The sequence below is a fragment of the Stylophora pistillata genome, chromosome 3 (genome assembly GCF_964205215.1).
Source record: "Stylophora pistillata chromosome 3, jaStyPist1.2, whole genome shotgun sequence".
NCBI lineage: Eukaryota > Metazoa > Cnidaria > Anthozoa > Scleractinia > Pocilloporidae > Stylophora > Stylophora pistillata.
In genome coordinates this window covers 36810965-36817474 of record NC_142521.1, presented here as the reverse complement: position 1 = coordinate 36817474, position 6510 = coordinate 36810965, and positions in this window count along the sequence as shown.

Below are 6510 nucleotides of genomic sequence, written 5' to 3'. Positions count from 1 at the left end.
GTTTTAAATGGACTGATTGCATGCCTTGGACCTGTCCATACTAAAAAAATCACTCTTCATTCCTGCATCACTGACAACATCAAAAGACTCCATATTTGAAAGGTCATGATAAAAGCACATCAGTAGTGTATCTAACATTTCTATCAAAGAAGTTTTTTTTTTTAATAAAAACACTTTTACTCTCATTTTGTATTTCTTTGTTGTTCCACAGAATATGGGTGTATAAATTGTTGGGGTCCTCAACTTCTCTTTAGTTTGATCACCATTTTAATAGTCATAAGAAAAGGATTGGTTAAATTGGTATTAGGTTAATATCAACAGTTACCTCCCTCCTTCCTTCAAATTGCTTCCATACAACCAGAAAGTAAAGGGCAACAAGCAATGTCCTTAAAGGACTTTTAGGCGGAACCCGATTACTGCACTGCTCCATTTGGCAATGCTTAATTCATAAAATTAACACCCAAGTGATTAAAAAACTAGTTCTACACTGAGTTTACAATGGAATGAATTTAAACAGAACAAGTAGCTCAGATTAGTCACAGACACTTATTGGCATGAGAAATGACATGGTACCCTAAAATAAACTGACAAACTTCCAAGTCCTTAAGTAATAATAAAATCATAAACGTGGTAAATTGAAAATAAATAACATACAGGGTATAAAGGCTGATAAGAGGGATTCAATCACAAATTAATGCTCCCTTGTATATTTTGATGTAGAATGAACAAGACATTTGAACAATTAGTGAGCAAAGGAAAATTGTTTAGAGTGAAGCCACAGTGCTCAGAGTTTAAGAATGCATTTGGGACGAGAGGTAGAAGTCTCTCACCATGTAAGGATTGAAACTTTGTACTAGCTTCAGCATCATTACAATGATATTTGAAACAACAACCAGCAAATCTAATATATCAAAATTAACCCTCAGTGAAAGATAATCAATCAACTGTAATCGGTGCTGAGATGAATGACAGCTAAGAACCCTTAAAGGATGATTCAATCAACGACCGTCAATGACAATTAAGAATGCAAAGCTGCTGTTATTTATGCGTAAGAAAAACCTCCAAGGCACTCGTATCAGAAAGTAAGATCCCTGAAGTAATTCATTATCACGTGCATTAGCTTTAACATATCACTCTACTACATGAAACTCATCGTTAAGGTTCAGATTCTTTTAATCCTGCTAACTTTAAGCTTTCATTTTTCGATAAGAATATCCTTTACCTTAAATTGATATTTCTGTTCGCATGCTGTAACCAATAAATTCAAAGTCAATCGATTTCAGTAAAGGAACAATCTCAAATATATGGAACAAAACAAACGAAAAAACAAACAACAATGAGATACTGGGTAAACTATGTTTTTTTTTTTAAACAACGATCAGTATAATCAGTACATTCACTCCAAATAAACAGGAACATGATGAGATAGGCAACTTTCACTTTCATGGTAAGCAAAGGGATCTAATTTGTACATAAACAAGTGTTGTCGGAATAGCGACCTGCGAAACTCAGTTGAGAAGCTAATTAACTGTGCCATTTAACATTTCCTCAAGCGTATATGAATAAGAAATCTTGGACATCCAGTAAAACCATCTGATCAATGCATGCTCACTCAAGTTGGCAGACAATTACATACCTTTCTTTCCACTTTACTCGACGATTGCAAATGCCCGTTTATTGAAACTAAGCAACGACCGTTGTGCAACTGAAATTTGGATACATGAACTTTACAAGAGGAACTGTTTTACAAGCTCTTAGCCAAGCTGAAAGGACGAAATGCAAGGATTCTTGAGCTAAATCTTCGCACCATCGGCCTTTACGAGGGAATTAAGCCTCTCAATTCCGCTCAATTGTCAGTCACGTGATAAGGTAATCTTTGCTGAAAGCCGGAAGTTCTGACTATTTAAGAATATGTGACCTTTCAGGGGAAAACGTTCCGAACGGTTACCGTTTTTAAACGGATAGCCGTTCACCGGCCGTTCGATTGGATTGGCATACCGTTTGAACGCCTCAAGCTATCCGTTCTTGAATATTCATTATCCGTTCGAACCGTTCGAGCTATCCGTTTAAGAAACTTCATCATCCGTTCGAACGCCTCTAGCTATCCGTTCTTGAATATTCATCATCCGTTCGAACGCCTCCAGCTATCCGTTCTTGAATATTCATCATTCGTTCGAAAGGTTCGAGCTATCCGTTCGAGAAAATTCATCAGCCGTTCACTTCGCACTCTGGCAACGATGGTAGAAACATTTTCGGTGTGATCGCAATCCATATCTTCTCTCGTTGAATTCTGCATTTTGTGATTCTGTGAAATGGCGGTAATTGACATAGGTTGTTAGCAGTTACCAAGGCAACACATTTTTGATGGAGTGACAGGGAAGCTGGGATTATGGAAATTTAAACCCGAAGTTGAGAACTATGCTTTTCGCGTGCTAGTTTCTTGGTTGTACCTTATCTTAATCGGTCGAATTCAATGATAAAAATATTAATTATAATCCATTTCAATGCGCCGAAAGCGAAGTCGAGTTATTCAAACGATTAAGTTTCGACTCGTTTCAAGTTATCTTTTCACAGATTGTGTCAAATACCTCGCGTTACTTAACACCGCGTCACCCATCGCGTGACGCTTTCATGAAATAATCCTTCGCTTTGGCTCAAGACAAGACCTTGGCACGCCTGTGTCAGCACTCGTTTTGATGAAACCATCTATTCAAATAATTTCTACAGGCGATCACTTGTTTGACCGCTTAGCCGTTTATCCATTCGATCTCATCGGTGAGGCTCATCTCGCGTGAGAGGTCACATATGTCTTAGTGTTACCTTGTTGAATTTTGTGTGACAAGTTATATGTACTGAGACACAGCAAATTTGTCTGCACTTGCATTTCTTCTAAGCTCTTTAGGTAGGAAATAGGTGTAATAATTTCCATTTTGGTACTCATTTAGATCTGTTTCAACTCCGTTTGCTGTTGCAGTATCTCAGGAGAGGCGAGAGTAGTCCAGTGGTCAGTGCGCTGGACTCTGGGTTAAACGGCCCGGGTTCAAGTCCTGGCTGGGGCTTAACGTTGAGTCTTTAAGCAAGACACTTCACTCACATTGTTTCGTCTTCTCGGATAGGACGTAAAGCCGGAGGTCCCGTCTCTTAAAAAGGGTAAGGGGTAAGAGACGTTAATTTCCCACGCACGAGATTACTGTGTGCTGGATGTCCTCCCCTGGGGTGGGTTGGGTGGGAAAACAGCAGGTCCACATCAGCTTATACAGTTGCCAATAAATTCAACCTGCTTGAACAAATAAACATGATGATGATGATGAAGATGATGATGAAATCAGTTATTTCACAAAACACGTGTTCCAAAAACATTAACATACGTCCAAGTTGGGCTGTCTCAAAATAAGAGAAGGGGAATCAGGCAATACACCCTGTTCCCTGGACATCTGACCGGTTTAATTTCAACGACAGCAAAAAAGAAAACACCATTTCTAAATAAGAATGATTTCATACCATAAGAGGCTGCATGTGATTCACTTTAAAAAGGCCGTTTACTTGTTGGTTGTTTTGTTTTGTTTTGTTTTATTATTATTATTATTATTATTATTATTATTATTATTATTTTTATTATTATTATTAATATTTCAATTCAGATGATTACGAAGAGGAGATAAACTTATTGTTTCTAATTAATTTTTCATATTTTTTATTTGAAATAATACAATGTTCCGGCCTATCTCTTAAAGAACAGCTAGATCTTATTTTCGTTGTTTAGTGGTGAATGTGTCTCTAACAAGGGGGAGGCTTCTAAGTAGTGGTGGGGGGTGGGGAGCTTATCAGCTTCTGTTTACGGTAGGACATCAGTAAGATATTGATAATCACCCTTCGATTAATGTGAAAACATTCGAGGAAAACACCCACCGTGGATCGATCCATCAGTTTAAAAGGAAAATCCTGTCTCAGGAATCACTTCTATTGAAACTTTCCATGATCTTCAACAAATAAAAATTGGAAAAATTACCAAGAACAGCGAAATAAAGTTACAACAGTGAAACGAACTCAATTTAGGATTTCTGCGACAAAGTAGCATCTGACCTCCCTGGCTCTGCTGTTTCCACCTGGAACAATCTCAGGCCTCTTTGATAAAACGTCAAGTTAAGCGGCCGTTCTAGCTCATTCTTTTCAAGTGAGAACATGATGTTAGTGTAGCTCTGGACACAGGTGCGATTTTCAGTAACGACCATTAAGTGATGAAGTAGTGTTGACCTATCTGTGGTTGATTTTGAAGGTTGCACGACTGTTTTAAACATACAAAAGAAAACAACCACTCTTTAATTTTATTTCCTCCTTGTTAGTGAGGCACAGGTTTACCAAACTCTTCTGATGTAACTTGAACGTTAGTAAATCTGCGAGCCATAGCAGATCTATACTCTGTGTACGAGAAATAAGATAAGTGCATGGGATACCAACGCTTGCTTTTGTGGCGCAAGACCGAAAGAGAAACTGGGCGCAAAGGGCGAAAAGAAAGTCTGCTTACAATCTTTTCTCTTTTTTTTTCGGTTTATTCGCTTCAAAGCTTGATATGAGTGAACACTTCAGCAGTGAAGAGGTGACAATGCTGAGATGACTCTTGGTGTCTGCTGATCGAATGGTTCAGTGTATAACAATTCAAGGGAGGACGGGGGGCTTGTGGAACGAAATAAAAAAGTTGTAACTGGAATAAAAATCAACAGGCAAACAAGAAAAGGTAGCAAAACCACATTAAGACAGGTCAGACGCGAAAGGATTTGGTATTTCACAAGTCAGGCGGACAGATTCTGCTACAAGTTAAAGGAAGAAAAAAAGCAAAATCAAAACCATGAAAATTCACCAATTTCCTCTCATCCAGAGGTTTTCCCATACTAGTCTGTTGAATTTAAAATCGCAGACAAATATTATTCAGTGCGTAATGCGTTCAGCTGTAAAAGAGCTATTTCAATGAATGCACTTTGGTCCCGAGCAACAAGGATAGAGGTCCTGTCTACTGTCTTTTTCAAACACTCTCATGCCATCTGTACTTTCTTTAGCTATAAAGACACAAAGATATTTCACGACCATCCTTTAATATATCAATAAAAGTGAGAGTACAGAAAAGAAAACGCTGAGCAAAATTAAATCAAGCTAAATTGCTATTTATAATGACAAGAAAGAAAGACAAGCATTTAAGCCTGCTGTAACCACCAAGTATCAACTTAAACTTTACTAATCACGACAGATTTTCAAAAAATCTTCAATTTCAAGTATCATTAATGCAAGGGATCGAAAAACAAGCCTACTTGAAAGCACAAAGCTGTCTGTGCACTAATCTTAGCCCAAGGAATTATTCTTCTGATTCTTTTCTCGCACCGCTTTTCTTGTTGAAGAGGAAATCAGTTTGTCAGCTCACACTGAAACTGACCTCTCAGCCTACTTTTCTTGTGAAAAGCAGAGCCTATTTCGGCCAAAAGTCACGTCTAGGATGTACGCTAAACTCTTTCGCTCTAATAACCTAAGAAATCCGCTTAGCGTTCTGAGTGAAATGGAACACTGAGTAACAACTAGGTATTTTAATGTTGACTCAGAACTTGCATTTCCTGTTCTCAGGTTAAAGACGTTTCCAACAGAATAATAGAGTACTGACTCTGAAAGGCGCGAGATGAAAGAGGTTGAAATAAATCACAGCCAAATTGAACAATTTTATAATCAATCTGATAGAGGGCAAACCAAATTATATTATTTCAACTATCTCAATGGATAGACGATATTAAATGGCCACGCGGAGATACGAAATTTCTCTGCGAGTGTTAAAAAATATTTCAATACAAGAAGAGAAATTTTGTATCTCCCAGCGGCCATATAATATTCTGTTTATCATATAAACACCAATAAAAAAGCCAAACCGTTCATGTTCACTTTTGCTGCGAAAGGCACAGTTTGTTATGCAACTACAGTTAGGTTTTAATTTCTCTTGTAAAGATAACGTTATTTTCACTTGTGACTATATCACAAGTCGCGCGAAAACTCACCCGGTATTTCATTGGTGTAAATATAATAAAAAGTGTTCCTCTACACTGTATTCTAACTTGCATGTCACGCAGATTTAAGATTAAGCCTTGCCATCGTTACTGTTTCATGTAAATTTGTATTTTGCGGTTCTCATCACATGAAAAAGTGACCAGGATATCAATTAAGTAATAGCAATAACATTATGATTAAAACAGGTAGCATAGCAGTAACAGTTCTCTTCTATCTTGCTCTCACAACATACGACTTGTGAACAGCCTAGTTATTCTAAAAAAAAGTACTCTGCTCATTACTCGCTCAATCATCTGCCATCGAAACAATTAATCTAAACACTCACTCATAATCATCGTCTTTACCCTGATTATTACCATCACAGTCATCATCACCATCACTATAGCCATCATCATCGTCGTCGTCGTCATCATCATCGTCGTCGTCGTCATCATCATCATCGTCATCGTCATCATCATCATCGTCATC